Source organism: Bos indicus, chromosome 11 (assembly GCF_029378745.1).
Source record: "Bos indicus isolate NIAB-ARS_2022 breed Sahiwal x Tharparkar chromosome 11, NIAB-ARS_B.indTharparkar_mat_pri_1.0, whole genome shotgun sequence".
Lineage (NCBI taxonomy): Eukaryota > Metazoa > Chordata > Mammalia > Artiodactyla > Bovidae > Bos > Bos indicus.
In genome coordinates, this window is record NC_091770.1 from 5,998,257 (window position 1) to 6,016,627 (window position 18,371).

Consider the following 18,371-nt stretch of genomic DNA (forward strand, 5'->3'; position numbering starts at 1 on the left):
GGGAGAAGGCAATGGCACCCCACTCCAGTACTCTTGCCTGGAAAATCCCATGGATGGAGGAGCCTGGTGGGCTGCGGTCCATGGGGTCGCTAAGAGTTGGACCTGACTGAGCGACTTCACTTTCACTTTTCACTTTCATACATTGGAGAAGGAAATGGCAACCCACTCCAGTATTCTTGCCTGGAGAATCCCAGGGATGGGGGAGCCTGGTGGGCTGCCGTCTATGGGGTCGCACAGAATCAGACACGACTAAAGCGACTTAGCAGCAGCAGAGGCAATGACAACCCAGTGACAATAAGCAAGCCCACACCCCAGACTGTGGTCCCTAAACACCTTTCCCCATGCAAAGGAACCAGGGCCACCTGGAGGAAGGGCTGATTCCAGGCAGGAGGCAGGAAATGTACTGTTCAGTTCAGTCGTTCAGTCGTGTCCGACTCTTAGCGACCCCATGGACTGCAGCACACCCAGCCTCCCCGTCCATCACCAACTCCTAAAGAGCTTACTCAAACTTATGTCCATCAAGTCGGTGATGCTATCCAACCATCTCATCCTCTGTCGTCCCCTTCTCCTTCCGCCTTCAATCTTTCCCAGCACCAGGGTCTTTTCAAATGAGTCAGTTCTTCGCAACAGGTGGCCAAAGTATTGGAGTTTCAGCTTCAGCATCAGTCCTTCCAATGAATATTCAGGACTGATTTCCTTTAGGATGCACTGGTTGGATCTCCTTGCAGTCCAAGGGACTCACAGGACTCTTCTCCAACACCACAGTTTAAGAGCATCAATTCTTCGGTGCTCAGCTTTCTTTATAGTCCAACTCTCACATATATCCATGACTACTGGAAAAGCCATAGCTTTGACTAAACGGACTTTTGTTGGCAAAATGCACTAGATGAGCATTTAACATCTTGTTGGCAGAGAGCAAGGAATCACTCAAAGATGAATGAGGGGAATCCCTGGCGGTCCAGGGATAAGATATCCATCTCCCAGTGCAGGGGATACAGGTTTGACCCCTGGTCTGAGAAGACCCACATGCCTCGGAGCAACTAAGCCCACGCACCACAACTGCTGAGGTCCACAGCGCGTGCTCCTCGACAAGAGAAGCCAGCACAACAGGGAGCCCAAGCACCACGGCAGAGTAGCCGGCACTCGCCACAGCTAGAGAAAGCCCTCAAGTTGCAATAGACAACCGTACTTTGTACAGCTAAAAATATTAATAAATAAAAAAAGGAGCCAGACAAGTCACAGAAGACACAGGAAGGGGTTCTCACGGGCAGAAGGTGGCACCATCTGAGTATCCAAAAAAGACAGCAATTAACCAAACCCACAGAATGCATAAGGGAAGGGGCTTCCCTGATGGCTCAGATGGTAAAGAACCTACCTCTAGTGCAGAAGACCTGGGTTTGATCCCTGGGCTGGGAAAATCCCCTGGAGAAGGGAATGGCAAGCCACTTCAATATTCTTGCCTGGAGAATTCCTCACTGTATAATCCTTTCAACATTTCAGCGAGTCTGGAAATTTGCATAATAAAGTGTTGGGAACGGGGAGCATGAACTTTAAAATGATACTAAAAAGGGAGGGAGGAAGCAAAAGAGAAAACCAAACCAAGACCAAAAACACTTGACTCACTCGTCAGCACTGCAGACAGCCAGGGCACTTCCACTAACGACAGGCAACTAGAGGGTGAAAGCAAGCATTCTTCCCTCCCTTTCCTAAATGTTCTCAGGGCGAGCAGAGAGCCCTTCACAGACAAGCTCCAACTGAAAGCTGTGAAAGTACTGATCAATTAGAAAAGCGTCATTTTGTGGTATGTAGAGAAAAATGATTTAGGCAATGATTTTAATTGCCTAATCACTAGATGAAAGGTTGACAGGGAAGAACGCAATAGAAGCCGTCGCCTGACCATATCAAGTTACCTTAGCATCCCTAAGAATCAGACACCAGCGGGCAAGTGCTCCCAGGCAGGATGCAGGACAGCCACCTGTTCAGTATTCTTCTTTCTGAACCTGGATTCAACTGAACCTTTGTAACTACCATCCATTTTTCAGGAAATATGAAGGACCAAGAAATGGATGGGGCGATACCTTGAGGAAGGAAACAGATCAGTGGGACACTGTGCATAAAACCTGACCCAAATCTTCACCAAGTCAATGATGTGGGGGGAAACAGTGGAGTGGGGATGGAGGGATGGAGACCTTCTTGACTAAAAAAGATAGAAGAGGGACTTCCCTGGTGGTCCAGTGGTTAAGAATCTGCCTTGCAATGCAGGGGATGCAGGTTCGAGCCCTAATTAAGATTCCACAGGCAACTGGGCAACTAATCGTGCGTGCTGCAACTCCTGAGCCCACACGCTTTGGGGCCTGAGCAGGAGCAAGAAGCCTGCGTGCATGCGCCTAGGACCTGACGCAGCCAAAGAAGAAAACAAATGCTTCTTTAAAAACATATGAGACACAACAATCAAACGAGCAGCGTGTTTCTGGTTGAACACACGAGAACAACCAGATCCACGGGGGGATCTGGGAGCAGCCAGAAGCCCATGTCTGTAAGGAGTGTAGCTGACAGCAAGGAGCTCAGTCTCCTCTATCAGTTTATCGATGCTACTGCAGTGACAAGGAATGGCCCCAGATTCAGAGATGTTCACTAAAATATATAGGGGTGGAATATTATTTCAGGATTTGCCTTAAAATACATCAGCAGGGGAAAAAAAGATTCAGAGAGTAAAGCAAGGTGGGCAAACCTCGATCATAAAAACCTGCATAAAGGGCCCGGAGGGTGTCAGTACACCATTATAAACATAACTACTTTGGGGCATGTTTGAAAACCTTTAGAGTAAAGATTTAAAAACATTTTAACAGAAAAGCATGACAGAATACCTAAGAAGACATTTCTCCAAAGAAGACATACAGATAACCAACAGATACAGGAAAAAAAGACCAACATCACCAATTGTAAGAGAAACGCAAATCAAACGACAACGAGGCACCACCGCATGCCCGTCAGAACGGCCATCGTTCAAAAGTCTACAAATAATAAATGCTGGAGAAGATAGACTATAAAGAAAGCTGAGTGCTGAAGAATTGACGCTTTTCATCTGTGGTGTTGGAGAAGACTCTTGAGAGTCCCTTAGACTGCAAGGAGATCCAACCAGTCCATTCTAAAGGAGATCAGTCCTGAATATTCATTGGAAGGACTGATGCTGAAGCTGAAACTCCAATACTTCGGCCACCTCAAGCGAAGAGCTGACTCTTTTGAAAAGACCCTGATGCTGGGAAAGATTGAGGGCAGGAGGAGAAGGGGACGACAGAGGATGAGATGGTTGGATGGCATCATCGACTCAACAGACATGAGTTTGGGTGAACTCCGGGAGTTGGTGACGGACAGGGAGGCCTGGCGTGCTGCAGTCCATGGGGTCGCAAAGAGTCGGACACGACTGAGCGACTGAACTGAACTGGAGAAGATGCAGAGAAAAGGGAAGCCTCCTACACAGCTGATGGGAATGTAAACTGGTTCAGCTACTATGGAAAACAGTGCAGAGGTGCCTTAAAAACCTAGAAACAGGGCTACCACATGACCCAGCAATCCCACTCCCAGGCACCTATCCAGAACAGACAAAAACTCGAATTCAAAACGATACATGCATCTAGTGTTCACAGCAGCGCTATTCACAATAGCCAAGACATGGAAGCAACCTAACTGTTCATGTGGCACATATACACAGTGGAATATTACTAAGCCATAAAAAAGAATGAACTAATGCCATCTGCAGAAACATCAATGGACCTAGAGTTATCATACTAAGTGAAGTAAGTCAAGAGAGAAAGATAAATATGTCATCATGTATATGTGGAATCTAGAAAAAAATGACAGAAATTAACTTATTTACAAAACAGAGACAGACTCACATAGAAAACAAACTTACAGTTAGTGAAAGGAGAAAGCAGGGATAAACTAGGAATTTGGGATTAATAGATACACACTACAATATAAAAAATAAACAATAAGGACCTACTTTATAGCACAGGGAGCTACATTCAATATCCTGTAATAACCTATAATGGAAAAGAATCTGAAAAAGAATATATACCTGTATTAACTGAATTAATACTGAATTAATCCCTGATTCTGGGAAAGACTGAGGGCAGGAAAAGAAGGGGGCAACAGTGGATAAGATTGTTGGATGGCATCATTCACTCAATGGACACAAGTTTGAGCAAACTCCAGGAGAGAGTGAAGGACAGGGAAGCCTGGCATGCTGCAGTCCACAGGGTCGCAAGGAATCGGACACAACTTAGCAACTGAACAACAAAACTAACTGAATTATTTTGCTGTACACATGAATCACTGTACATCAACTATACTTCAATTTTCTCCAAAAGGCATGCTGCTGCTACTGCTGCTGCTAAGTCGCTTCAGCCCACCAGGCTCCCCCGTCCCTGGGATTCTCCAGGCAAGAACACTGGAGTGGGTGGCCATTTCCTTCTCCAATGCATGAAAGTGAAAAGTGAAAGTGAAGTTGCTCAGTCATATCCGACTCTTAGCGACCCCATGGACTGCAGCCTACCAGCTCCTCCATCCATAGGATTTTCCAGGCAAGAGTACTGGAGTGAGGTGCCATTGCCTTCTCCACCAAAAGGCATAAGTCTGGATAATTAACCTGTAATTATCACTTCTGCAAAATCAGAAGTGAAAGCAGGATAAGAAAATGGGGCAGAAAATTATACAGTCTCTGAATTTCCTTCATATATTTTAAATGCACATCACTCCCCAGCCCCAGACCACTCAGACATGCAAGGTTCTAGCAGATGTCAAAGAAGTGAGCCCTCGGGGACAGTGACAGCTTCTGTTGTGAAGTCAGCGTGACCTAAGGACGAGGACATACCCAGACAGACCCCTAAGTCCCACAGGGAAGGAGCACTCTAGACTCCATGTGCATGAGGAGGCTTCCGCTCTCTCACTCTGCTGTCTCCATTGACCATCTAGGAGTCAGTGAATAAAACTCATTTACCAAAGTCACCATACTTGGAAACTGAGCTGCTTCAGTCCGTCTCTACTCATCCACTGAAATGGAATAGACGGAACTGAATGCTTGCTAAGATCCCCTCCAGATGGTTTCTTTTTTGTTTTTTGGAGTACAGCTGCTTTACAATGTTGTGTTCTATTCTTCTGTACAGCAAAGCGAATCAGCCATACACATACGTAGATCCCCTCTTTTTTGGATTTCCTTCTCATTTAGGTCACCAGAGAGCACTGAGTATAGAGTTCCCTGTGCCATACAGTGGGTTCTCACTGTGTGTGTGTGTGTGTGTGTGTTACTCGCTCAGCCGTGTCCGACTCTTGTGACCCCATAGACTGTAGCTCGCCAGGCTCCTCTGTTCATGGAATTCTCTAGGCAAGAATACTGCAGTGGGTAGCCATTTCCTCCTCCAGGGGATCTTCCCAAACCGGGGATCAAACCCAGGTCTCCTGCACTGCAAACAGACTCTTTACTGTCTGAGCCACCGGGGAAGCCCTCTTTGTCTATTTTATATATAGAATCGATAGTGTATATACGTCAATCCGAACCTCCCTACTCTCTGTGCAGAAGTTAGGCAACGTGTAAAAATCCTAGAGAAAAGTTTGATTTCCAGCTTAAAAACTTTATGTTTTTTTGTTTAGGCAATATTTATTCTGAAGTACGTTAAATTAAAAAAATCAGAATTTTAAAGTAAGAATAAACTTTGTGCAAAAGGATTATTACAAGAGGGAGAAAAGGGGCTATTTTTTCCTCCCAGTTTTACTGAGATATAATTGACATAAAGCACTATATAAATTTAAGATGCACAGCAAAATTATCTGTGTTACATCTGGTAACATACATCATGAAATGAATATCACAAGTTTAGTGCTCCTTCATCTCATATAGATACAAAATAAAACACAAAAAGTTTTCCTTCTAATGAGAATTCTTAGGATTTACTATCTTTAAAACTTTCATCTATATATTTTTATATATTTCATATATTATCATTATACATAATGATACATATCATGTTGTACATTACATCCCTAGTATTTATTTCTTATAACCAGAAGTTTGTACCTTTTGACCACCTTCTTTCAAGACCCCCTTCCCCCACACCCGCCACTTCTGGTAACCACGAATCTGATCTCTTTTTCCATGAGTTTGTTTTTGAAGCATAATTGACTACAACACTATGTTAGTTCTTACCATACAACAGTGATCTACTCTTTCTATACATTTCAGAAAAGGAGCTAACCCAAAAGAGAAAACTGAGAAAACCGTGAGATCTCCAACAACCTCCCCAGTTTAAAAGCATTTTACAAAAATGCCTTCTGACATCCAAATTCACTAAGTCGGAAAGTCAGACTCAGCACTTGCCGGCTTTTTTAAGTAACAATAAACACATCCCTAATGGGAGAACATCTTCGGGGAGTTTCATTATTTGAACATAAACAAAATTATTTCATTGGAAATTGTAAAAGCCGAGTGATGGATGCTTCCCAACAAAAGACAAATGTCAGCCAGGGCCCCCATCGGTCACTTCCAAGTGTAAATCCATGTGGAAAAGGCCAGCCAGTGCTGTTCTCAGAAATCGCAGGCAAGCAAAACCAAGCGTGACCACTCATCCTGCGTGACCTTAGGAGGTGCACACAAAACACAGTTCTGAAACCTTCCTCCTGCAGGGCTGCCTCCCAGGCTTGCCTTGAAGTGCACAGCAAGTTCTGTTCTTGAAAAACGACCTGGCTGGCGGCACTTCCTCGGCTGCCCGGGCACAAAGGTCAACCAGACACGAATCTGATCCGCCCTGGAACATTTCCTCCCGTAATAAAACTCGCTCTCCAAAGACAAAGCAAACAGTGATGCAGAAGACAAGAAACTAAAACGCCAGCCATGGTCAAGGGCAGAGATAAGCGTCGACACGGCAGAAAGAACACAGACGGAGCATTCCGTTAAGAGCCTGCACCGGGGCCATTGGGCGGGGTGGGGGTGGGGCAGAGGGTGCGGTGTCCCCCTGACATGAGGCATGGCCCCAGCAAGTCACGAGGAGCCCGTATGCTGCATTTTCCCTCCCCAGGGCCAATAATTAATTATTCTGGCCCAGATGAGGAACATTCGGGAAAGGGATTTTGTTTAAACCGGAAAGCATCACACTTGCCATTCTCACTTCTCATAAAACACATCCCACCATTTGTTAACAAAAAATGTCACAGCTTCCTTGTTTTAAAATTTACTTTTAATTGAAGGATGATTGTTTTACAATACTAGTTTGATTTCTGCCATACATCGACATGAATCAGCCATCGGTGTACACAGGTCCCCTCTCTCTTGAACCTCCCTCCCTTTCCCACCCCTCTAGATTGTTACAGAACCCCAGTTTGAGTTCCCTGAGTCACACAGCAAATTTCCACTGGCTATCTATTTTACATATGGTAGTGTATATGCCTCTATGCTATACAGTTTCCATTCATGATCCTTAAAATTTCAAAAATCAGCTTGTTTTTAAATTTTCCAAACCCAAAATATTAACCAAGTTTTGCTCAAACTACACACACACATCTGCTCCCGTGATGCAGGGGTGCCGCTGCCTACCTGGATGGGACCCCATCCCCCCAACCCCCATCTGCTGGGAAATCTACACTCCGACGGTGGGCGGGGCTGTCACAGCATCCCCTCTCTCAGCTGCTACCGCTCGGCTCTGTTTCTTCTGTTTTCCTGCTCTCCTTCATTTCCAGACCTTGCTGGGAACACAGAACACGAAAACATTGCCCGACGCCGTCATAAACAGTCACAACGCTAGCCAGGCACTCTGCGGACCACAGGCAGACCACTAGGACACAAGCATTGTAAGAGGCCACCTGAAATTCCATCGACTGATGACTAGATAAAGAGGATGTGGTACATATACACACTGGAATATTACTCCGCCATAGAAAGGAATGAAATTGGGTCGTTTGTAGAGTCGTGGATGGACCTAGAGTCTGTTACACAGAGTGAAGCAAGTCAGAGAAAAACAGATATATATTACTGCATATATGTGGAATCTAGAAAAACAGTGCCGATGGAGCTATGTGTAGGGCAGGAACAGAGATGTAGATGTAGAGCACGAGTGTGTGGGCACAGCGGTGGGATGAACTGGGAGTTTAGGACTGATGCACGTACAGCACCATGTGTAAAACAGATAACTGACGGGAGGCAGCTGTGCAGCTCAGGGAACTCAGCTCAGAGCTCTGTGGTGACCAGGACAGGTGGGATGGGGTGGACGGGGGTCCAAGAGGGACGGGATCTATGGAAACATACGGCTGATTCACTTCCTGCTACAGCAGAAAATAACACAGCATTGTAAAGTGACTATGCTGCTGCTAAGTCGCTTCAGTCGTGTCCGACTCCGTGCGACCCCATAGACGGCAGCCCACCAGGCTTCCCCGTCCCCGGGATTCTCCAGGCAAGAACACTGGAGTGCGTTGCCATTTCCTTCTCCAATGTGTTAAAGTGAAAAGTGAAAGTGAAGTCGCTCAGTGGCGTCCAACTCTTTGCGACCCCATGGACTGCAGCCCACCAGGCCCCTCGGCCCATGGGATTTTCCAGGCAAGAGTACTAGAGTGGGGTGCCATTGCCTTCTCTGACTATAAAGTGACTATATCTCAATTAAAAAAGAGAAAAACAGACCACGTGTACAAAGGTTTGATGAGCTTCTCCTGAGTGCTCCTGGCAGGACAGCATCCTGGGTGCCTCTAAGCACAGCAAGTCCTCTGTCAGTCACCAGAAGAGACAGCCCACCCCCGATCTCAATGAACTGACATCAAAAAGAGTCAAATTACTGCCCCATCCATTCAACTCCTGCAATAGTCCAGGCACATCACCGGGAGTCTTTCCTGGATATCTTCCGTTTCCTAAAAACAGGCAAAACCCACTAACTCTATGTGTAGGGCCACAGTCAAAAATAAAATGTGTGTGTGGGTAACGCAGCCATAGCTCTGAGAAGCCCCTACCCACAGGGACATGGAATAATACATCGGTACCTCACACCCTGGCGTGGCCTGGACTCATCACAGGACAAAGCATGGCTCAGACCACAGGACACAGAGAAATAGCAACACTTCCCTGTTCCTCCAGGGCCCTAAAAAGCTCTTCACAGCCCAGGCATCAACTCAGAGGCTGACCCCTACCTGCAGGCTGGACACTGCCCCCCCCCGTCTCCTCTGCCTGCGGTTTCCCTCCCCTCCAGCCTCTGCCTAGGACCTGGCTCCTGGCAGTCACCTCTCCTGGTTCTGCACACCACGCGCTTGGTTTCAAGTCACGCGCCGATCGCTATGCATCTGATTTCAAAAAGAAAGCAGACACACGGTATTCAGCCTCAAAAGGAAGGAAACTCCGACACACGCCATGACATCAATGAACTTTTTTTCCATTTTGCACTTTTAAGTCATTTGCAGATGATTTCCTAATTTGTCTCCAGGTTCTGACATGGATGAACCTCGAGGACATTATGCCCGTGAAGTCAGCCAGACACAGAGGACACATACTGCATGAGTCCACTTATATGAAGCTCCTAAGGTCATCAAAGTCCTGGAGACAGGAAGCAGAATGGTTGTTTCTGGGGCCAGGGGGATGAAGGAATGGGGAGTTAGTGCTTAATGGGCACAGAGTTTCCATTTGTAAATCCTCGAGATGAACAGTGGCAATGGCAGCACAGCACTAAGACTGTGCTTAATGCTCTGAAATGTACACTTAAAAACGGTTACGCTGGGACTCCCCTGGTGGTGCAGGGGCTAAGACTCCACGCTCCCAGTGCAGTGGTCCCAGGTTTGATCCCTGGTCAGCGAACTCGGAGAAGGCAACGGCACCCCACTCCAGTACTCTTGCCTGGAAAATCCCATGGACGGAGGAGCCTGGTAGGCTGCAGTCCATGGGGTCACTGAGGGCCGGACACGACTGAGTGACTTCACTTTCACTTTTCACTTTCATGCATTGGAGAAGGAAATGGCAACCCACTCCAGTGTCCTTGCCTGGAGAATCCCAGGGACGGGAAGCCTGGTGGGCCGCCATCTATGGGGTCGCACAGAGTCGGACACGACTGAAGTGACTTAGCAGTAGCAGCAGGGAACTAGATCTCCCGTGCCACAGCTAAGACCCAGTACAGCCAAATAAGCATTTTTTTAAAAAATGGCTAAGCTGGACTATTCACAGTAGCCAAGATACAGAGGCAAATGAAGTGTCCATCAACACATGAATGATAAAGAAGATGTGATATATATATATATATATACACAATGGAATACTATTCAGCCACACAAAAAGAGAGAATGAAATAATGTCATTTGCGGCAACATGGATGAATCTACAAATTATTGTACTAAGAGTTTGGTACAACTCTTAATACAAACTAAGAGTTAATGCAAACTATTATATATAGGATGGATAAACTACAAGGTCCTACTATGTATAGCCCAGGGAACTGTATTTCATATCCTGTGATAAACCATAATGTAAAAAAAAAAACACAATGTTGAAGCTAATCAATTTTATATTTAACCACAATAAAAAAAAATCTTTTTAAAGACAGGAAGCAAGACCCTTTGCTCCAAGATCTACTGTGCAGTGGTCCTGGTGGCTGGCCACAGAACTCAGACTCAGGCCCCGCACAGCCCTGGACCATCCCTGGCCTTGGCTTCTCAGAAAGGTCCCGAGACACTTTATCAGTGGTGACATGCACCACCTCCCTTCCCCTCCTTATGGACAGTGGTCTTGACTCCTGAGCCCTTGACTTTCTCTTATGTACCTGACCCATCATTCACCCACACGCCAGACTCTGCTCTGGGCACTGAGGGTCAGCAGTGAGCACCACTCTGAGAAAACTATTTTCATTAGGGACCAAGCACTTAAATAAAAGGGAAACATTAGTAGAGCCAAGTGCTACAGGGACAAGGGAGCCAGAACTGAGGAGGCGGTTGGCAGGGTGTCCTGGGGAGGCCTCTCTGGGCAGGAGGGGGACATCTGAGTTCTGATCCAAATGACAGGGCACACATCTCTGCCAGCACCCTGGAAAGAACTCATAACTGCCCTCACAATGTACCTTCTCTTCTGTCTGCTGAAACCAGTAGTGATTATAGAGCCTTGGGATCCAAAACACCACCACCAATGCCTTGGGATTCGTCAATCCATGCAAGTTAACAAAGTAATAATAATAGGAACTTCTCTCTCTTCCCACACCATCCACAGATCTCTGCTGCCAAGTGATAATCATGTTCACCCACAAAATCACCTACCCAGCTCTTCCACCTCTGCTTTAAAAAAAAAAGAGAGAGAGAGACTCTTATCCTCAAGAATCACCCCCCACCCCCTGCACTGCCCTGGGAGCAGCCAGAGACAAGTGAAGACATAAATCACCCCCTCGGGCCGCACTTCCTGTTCTGACCACGTCCCAGTGCCGCCCAGGCCCTTCCTACAGCTCTTGTTTGTGCTTCATCTGAGACAAGAGACCCTGGGCACGGAGCCTTTCTCAGGGCTCAAGACACAATAAAATATTAAACATGGTGAATCAATATCACAACACAAGATGCCCAAGGGGCTCCCGGAAAGAGACCTGAGTACCTAAATCAATACCACAGGCCTGAGATAAATCTCCACCCCAGTGCCCCCTCCCTTACCCGAGCAAAGGGCACCCGAACGAACAATTGCCTACTCAGACCTTCAGTGGGCAAGAGGACAGACGAAGGTGGCGCCTCTCTAACTCGCCATAGGTCAGGCCCAAGGCAAGCACCCAGTCAAGTGGAAACCAAAGGAAGCAGACCTTTAAAAAAAAAAAATCGTTTTTTAACTGGAGTATAGTTGATTGATGCTGATGCTGAAGCTCCAATACTTAGGCCATCTGCTGCAAAGAGCTGACTCATTGGGAAAGACTGATGCTGGGAAAGACTGAGGGCAGGAGAAGAAGGGGACGACAGAGGTGAGATGGTTGGATGGCATCACTGACGCAACAGACGTGAATTCCACCTAACCCCAGGAGATAGTGGAAGACAGGGGAGTCTGGTGTGCTGCAGGCCATGGGGTCGCAAACAGCTGGACATGACTTAGCAACTGAACAACAAATAGTTGACTTAAAATGTTGTGTTAGTTTCTAGTGTATAGCAAACTGAGTCAGTTATACATATAGGCTTGTATTTATTCTTTTTCAGATTCTTTTCCCATATAGGTTGCACAGAGTATTAAGTCGAGGTCCTTGTTGCTTATTTTATATATAGTAGTGTGCATATGTTAATATGCCAAACTCCTAATTCATCTACCCCCCTTCCCCTTTGGTAATCCTAAGTTTGTCTGTGAATCTATTTCTGTTTTATAAACAAGCTCATTTGTACCACTTTTTCAGATTTCACACTGATGCTTTCAGTTGTGGTGTTGAGGAAGACTCTTGAAAGTCCCTTGACCAGCAAGGAGATCAAACCAGTCAATCCTAAAGGAAATCGACCCTGAATACTCACTGGAGGGACTGATGCTGAAACTCTAATACTTTGGCCACCTGACGTGAAAACTCAACTCATTGGAAAAGACCCTGATGCTGGGAAAGATTGAAGGCAAAAAGAGAAGGGGGTGGCAAGGGATGAGATGGTGAGGTAGCATCATTGACTCAATGAACATGAATCTGAGCAAAGTCTGGGAGATACTGAAGGACAGGGGAGCCAGGCTGGCTATAGTGCGTGGTGTTGCAAAGAGTTGGACACAGCTTAGCGATTGAACAAGAGCAACAACATATAAGTGATATCATACGATATTTGACTTTCTCTGACTTCACTTAGTATGATAATCTCTAGGCCCATCCATGTTGCTGCAAAGGGCATTGTTTTATTCTTTTTATAGTTCAAGGAAGCAGATCTTGGTTCAAGAGAAAGAATGTTCCAGGAATTAAATGTGCTCAGGACAACCACACTGCTAGGGGGTAGGCAGCCAGTGTTAACTGCTGCAATCTTTATAGCAGGTAATTTGGGAATACACATATAAACGGCCTTATAAACGTTATCCATTGAATGCAATAATTCCTTACTACAGGCACACCCCAGAGATACTGTGGGCCGGGTTCAGACCACTGCAGTAAAGCAAACATCACAATAAAGGGAGGCTCATGAATTTTTTTAATTTTATGGTACCTATAAAAGTTATGTTTCTACTACACTGTAGTCTATTAAGTGTGCAATAGCATTATATCTAAATAAACAATGTACATGGCTTAGTTTAAAAAATACTTTATTGCTACGAAAAAGCTAACCATCATCCAAGTCTTCAGCAAGTCAGCAATCTATCACAGTCACATCAAAGATCACTGATGACGGATCACTGTAACTAAATACAATAAGGAAAAGTCTGAAATACTGACAGAGTTACCGAAAGGTAACACAGAGACACAAAGTGAACAAACGCTGTTGGAAAATGGCAGGGATTGATTTGTCCTTCACAACGGTCGTTGTTCAATCGCTCAGTTGTGTCCAACTCTTTGCAACCCTATGGAATGCAGCACGCCAGGATTCACTGTTCTTCACTCACCTCCCAGACTTTGCTCAAACTCAGGGCTTCCCAGGTGGCACTAGGGGTGAAGAGCATGCCTACCGACGCAGGAGACATAAGAGACGTGGGTTCCATCCCTGGTTTGGGAAGATCCCCTGGAGGAGGAAATGGCAACTCACTCCAATATTCTTGCCTGGAGGATCCCATGGACAGGGAAGCCTGGCGGGCTACAGTCCACAGTGTTACAAAGAGTCAGACACGACTGAAGCGATTTAGCACATATGTCCATTGAGTCAGTGACGCCATCCAACCATCTCACTCTCTGTCATCCCCTTCTCCTCCTGCCCTCAATCTTTCCCAGCATCAGGGTCTTTTCCAATGAGTCAGCTCTTCTCATCAAGTGACCAAAATATTAGAGTTTCAGCTTCAGCACCAGTCCTTCCAATGAATATTCAGGGTTGATCTCCTTTTGGATTGACTGGTTCGATCTCCTTGCTGGCCAAGGGACTCTGAAGCGTCTTCTCCAGCACCACAACGAAACCATGTGATCAGCCTCGTTAACTGGTAAAAAATGCACCGTTTACAGAGCACAGTAAAGCGCAATAAAACGAGGTGTGCTTGTACGTGGGTTCCCCCGGGGGCCTGGCCTCTCGTGCTTTCCCTGCCCTTTTCCACCTGTACCTGCCACTTCCAGGTCAGCTCTCTGACTCCCCATGACCCAAGAAGGTCAGGGAGAGGAAACCACCTCTCACACCCTCACCCAGGAATCCCGGCACCCAGCACAGGTCTGGTACAAGACAAGCATCAAATGTTTCAGATGAGAGGACTTCAGGGATGGCCTGAAATATTTAAGTGTCTGGATGCTCATTTAGGTTTATAAAATAGATAAAAATCAGAGCCAATTAAGTGTCTAGTAAAGGTCTGGATGAGTAAATCTAGCTACAGGCAAAGGCTGAGCACTGTGTCACCATCAAGCATGACACTGCGTCACCGTGGAGCCCAGACTGGCTCCTGTGGACCTGCAGGGCCATGTGGTCTCAGGACCCAAGCAGGCTTGTGCACTAAGTCCCCCCACTGGTGACTCCCCAGAGGTCCATCTGCTGCTGCTGCTGCTAAGTCGCTTCAGTCATGTCCGACTCTGTGCGACCCCAGAGACGGCAGCGCAGCAGGCTCCCCCATCCCTGGGATTCTCCAGGCAAGAACACTGGAGTGGGTTGCCATTTCCTTCTCCAGTGCATGAAAGTGAAAAGTAAAAGTGAAGTCGCTCAGTCGTGTCCGACTCCTAGCGACCCCATGGACTTCAGCCTACCAGGCTCCTCCGTCCATGGGATTTTCCAGGCAAGAGTACTGGAGTGGGGTGCCATTGCCTTCTTCGAAAGGTCCATCTAGCAGGAGACAAAACTCCAAACGTTCTCATCAGAAGTCCAAATCCTAGGGCAAGACCACCTCCCCTGCCTGGGGCAGAGGAGAGGAATCAGGGAGACTCGGGAGAAGAGGACAGGGTCTTGCCCCTCCCACCCCTCGTCCTGGCCAGCAGTACACCAGCCCCCCGCCCTGCTGTGTCCCCAAAATACACATCAAAATGCCACAGTCACTGTATTAATGCTTACACAGTGTAGGAGAACCATTTCCAAGCGTGAGCAAGAAAGGGGACAAACAGCACAGCAACCAAGCAAAACCGCCGACCACAAGGGGATGGAGAGAGATGAATGAGGTGCTCAGTGTCCTGGAGGAAGAGGAGGAGGAGGAGATGCCCATGAAGCCTTCACGCCCCAAGATGATGTAACAGAAACGTGTGTTCAATGAAACAAGAGCTCAAAAATGAGATGGAGAGATTACAGATACAGTGGGAGACTGGAGACCTAAGAAAACGAACTGAGGATCAAGACCACTGACTACATGGGGACTTCCCTGGTAGTCCAGGGGTTATGAATCCACCTTGCAAAGCAGGGGGTGCAGGTTTGACCCCTGGTCGGAGAACTAAGATCCTGCCTCCGGCAACTACTGAGCCTGCGTGCTGCGATACCACAAGGGAAGATCGTGCGTGATGCAGTGAAGATCCCAAGGGCCACAGCTAAGACCCCACACGGCCAAATTGCTCACTTAAATTATTTATTTTTTTAAAACCACACATCAACAAAATTAGTAGGTCAGTTAACGGCAGCAGAGTCTGGGAAACACTGCTGAAAACAGAATTCCCTTAGAGGAAAGGACTATACACCCAGCATGCAGAGTGCAGCTGAAAAGGACAGATCGAGAAAAGCATGGCATCCCTAACACACTACTACTGTGTGTGCTCAGTCGCTCAGTCCCGCTCTGCGACCCCGTGGACCGCAGCCGCCAGGCTTCTCTGTCCACAGGACATTTCAGACAAGAATACTGGAGTGGGTTGCCATGCTCTCCTCCAGAGTGTCTTCCCAACTCATGGATCAAACCCACGTCTCCTGTGGGTCTCCAGCGTCTCCTGCATTGGAAGGCAGATTCTTTACCACTGAGTCAGGGGAAGCCCAAGCTTACTGCACCTAAAAGAAACATTGCCTTATATACATTCCTTTTTCTGCCCTTTAGTGCTGTAACCAAGAAATCTAACAGCACAATGAAAAACGCACGTAAGAAGTAAAAAGGAACACTGTGAAAGGGGAGTGCTCCTGTACGGTCAATTCTTTTATCAAAGATCTCTTTTCATCAAAAAAAGGAAAAGCAGAAATGAAAAACAGACCTGTCCAACAGAAAGTGTCCTTGAAGTGGGAAATCCAATCAACGGAATATAAAATGTAACACATACACAGAATGATATTAAGAAAGTTTTCTGACAGGATTAAAGAAAGCAATCTTAAGTCCTGGAAGAGCACGTGGAGTTTCAGAAAAATGTAACACAAAGTGGTCCGGGGAGTAACAGATTATAAGGGAGTTACTAAAGTGACTAATGTCGCCAAACCGCAGAGATTAAAAAAAAGCAGTTATACCCATGAAAAGCGCATCACCCACAACGCGTAGGTGGGAGGTAGGGAACGCGGGATGGGAGGTTGGGTGCATTAGACCAGCCTGAGGTTTCTCCCCTCGCCACTGAAATACTGCAAGACCCCAAAGTGATGGCCACCAAGCCCCAGAGACTGGTCAGAACCCATCATACCCAACCAGGGCGCTGCAACCATGTGAGACATCGTTAGGCAAAGAAAACAGGAATACAGCCAACTAAGAAAGTAGCCAAAATAAAAGACGCTATGTTGGAAAACCATACCTGATGGAAGCCCTGAATCAATTTACATAGAGAACTGAGCCAAATAATGTTGAGGAACATAGTTACCGAACAGAATGAGAATCACGGCGTACAATTAATAGTATAACTTTTTAAAATGAGAGCCTGGGGCAGCAGGGGACGGATGAGAAAGCTGATAGCATCCTTGTCCTTCAGGAGGTCAGTCAATGAACTCTGTCTAAGTAGAAACACTGTCTTCAAAAGCTACAATTCTAACCTCGTCACACATTCGAACATCTATCCCCTTGACGTTCAACGAACCTTTTAGAAAGCCAGCACTCAGGGTTCGAAGGATATTTCTTTGAAGTTTAATAGTATTTTCATTTCACTTCAGCATCTTTCCTTTTACTGAAATCCACTAAAAACAATATTTTTATTGTCAACTGGCACTGCGGACAAGCTGCACCATCTACCGTTCTTCCCAAGTCTCCCCAGACTTGTGTAGCTGCATTAGAAACTGGTGCTGGGAATTCCCTGGTGGTCCAGTGGTTAGGACTCGGAGCTTGATGGGGGCACCAAGCTCAGCATGGCCAATAAATACAAAAAGACAAAAGAAAGGAAGGAAAAAATGTTGTCAACCAGTGTCACTGGAGGTTGGTTGGCTAGGATGTTGGTGGAGCGGGGGGAGGTGGAGGGGGAAGAAAATATATTTTTTCTTTGTACTTTCCAGAGCTAATTGATTATATTGAGCATGAATCATTTTATCACTTTATGCAAATACAGACTGATTTGTCCAAAACAAACAAAACAAGCTGGGAAAAAAAGTTCCAAGATGTTAACAGTCATTAGTAATAAATGGTGGGTATAAGACAACAATTTTCTTCTTTATCCTTTCCTGTATTTTTTCCAGGAAAAAAAGTAATCCGATGTCATTAGAGAATGTAAGGTGATACTGAAATTTGACAGTAGTTACTAAAATGTGGGCTTCCCTGGTGGCTCACACGGTCAAGAATCTGCCTGCAGTGTGGGAGATCAGGGTTCGATCCCTCGGTCAGGAAAATCCCCTGGAGAAGGGGATGGCAACCCACTTCAGTATGCCTGAAGAATCCCATCGACAGAGGAGTCTGGAGGGCTACAGTCCATGGTGTTGCAAAGAGTAGGACATGACCAAGTGACTAACACTTTCACTTTAAGAGAAAAAAAACACACAACTGAAAACCTCTGCATAGAAACACATGTAGACAGAGAGTGATTACCCTGGATAAGAGGTTATAGATGACTTCTTTCTCCTTCTTTCTTACCCATTTTCCAATTTCTGAAGTGTGAAGATTACTTGCGTAATTAAAAAGACACATCTCACCAACTGCCCTTTGAGCGTCCCCGTGATGGTAATACTAAAATAGGGACTAGGAGTTATCTGTCAACAGTGTGTAAGTTCAACTTGCGTTTGTGCTAATCTACATGTCAGCAACAAGCCTGAGAGAAAAGGGCTTGTCGTGCTTCAATGGCACAGGTTCAGAAATCTCACTGGATTGTGTGAATAAAGTTTCTGTGGTGTTTGAAAAATAAATAAATAAAAAGACACATCTCAGGTTTGTTTTTTAACAGAACGGGCTTCTCACGATGCCATGATTCCCAGAGGGAGTGTCCCAGCAGAGCCCCGAACGGTGCGTGTGGGAG

General features: G+C 46.2%; 1 protein-coding gene across 5 annotated transcripts in view; it reads right to left on the minus strand.

The window, feature by feature from the left end:
• TBC1D8 (TBC1 domain family member 8) overlaps positions 1 to 18,371 on the minus strand; it is a 141,296-nt gene that overhangs the window by 72,573 nt on the left and 50,352 nt on the right. The window lies entirely within an intron of this gene.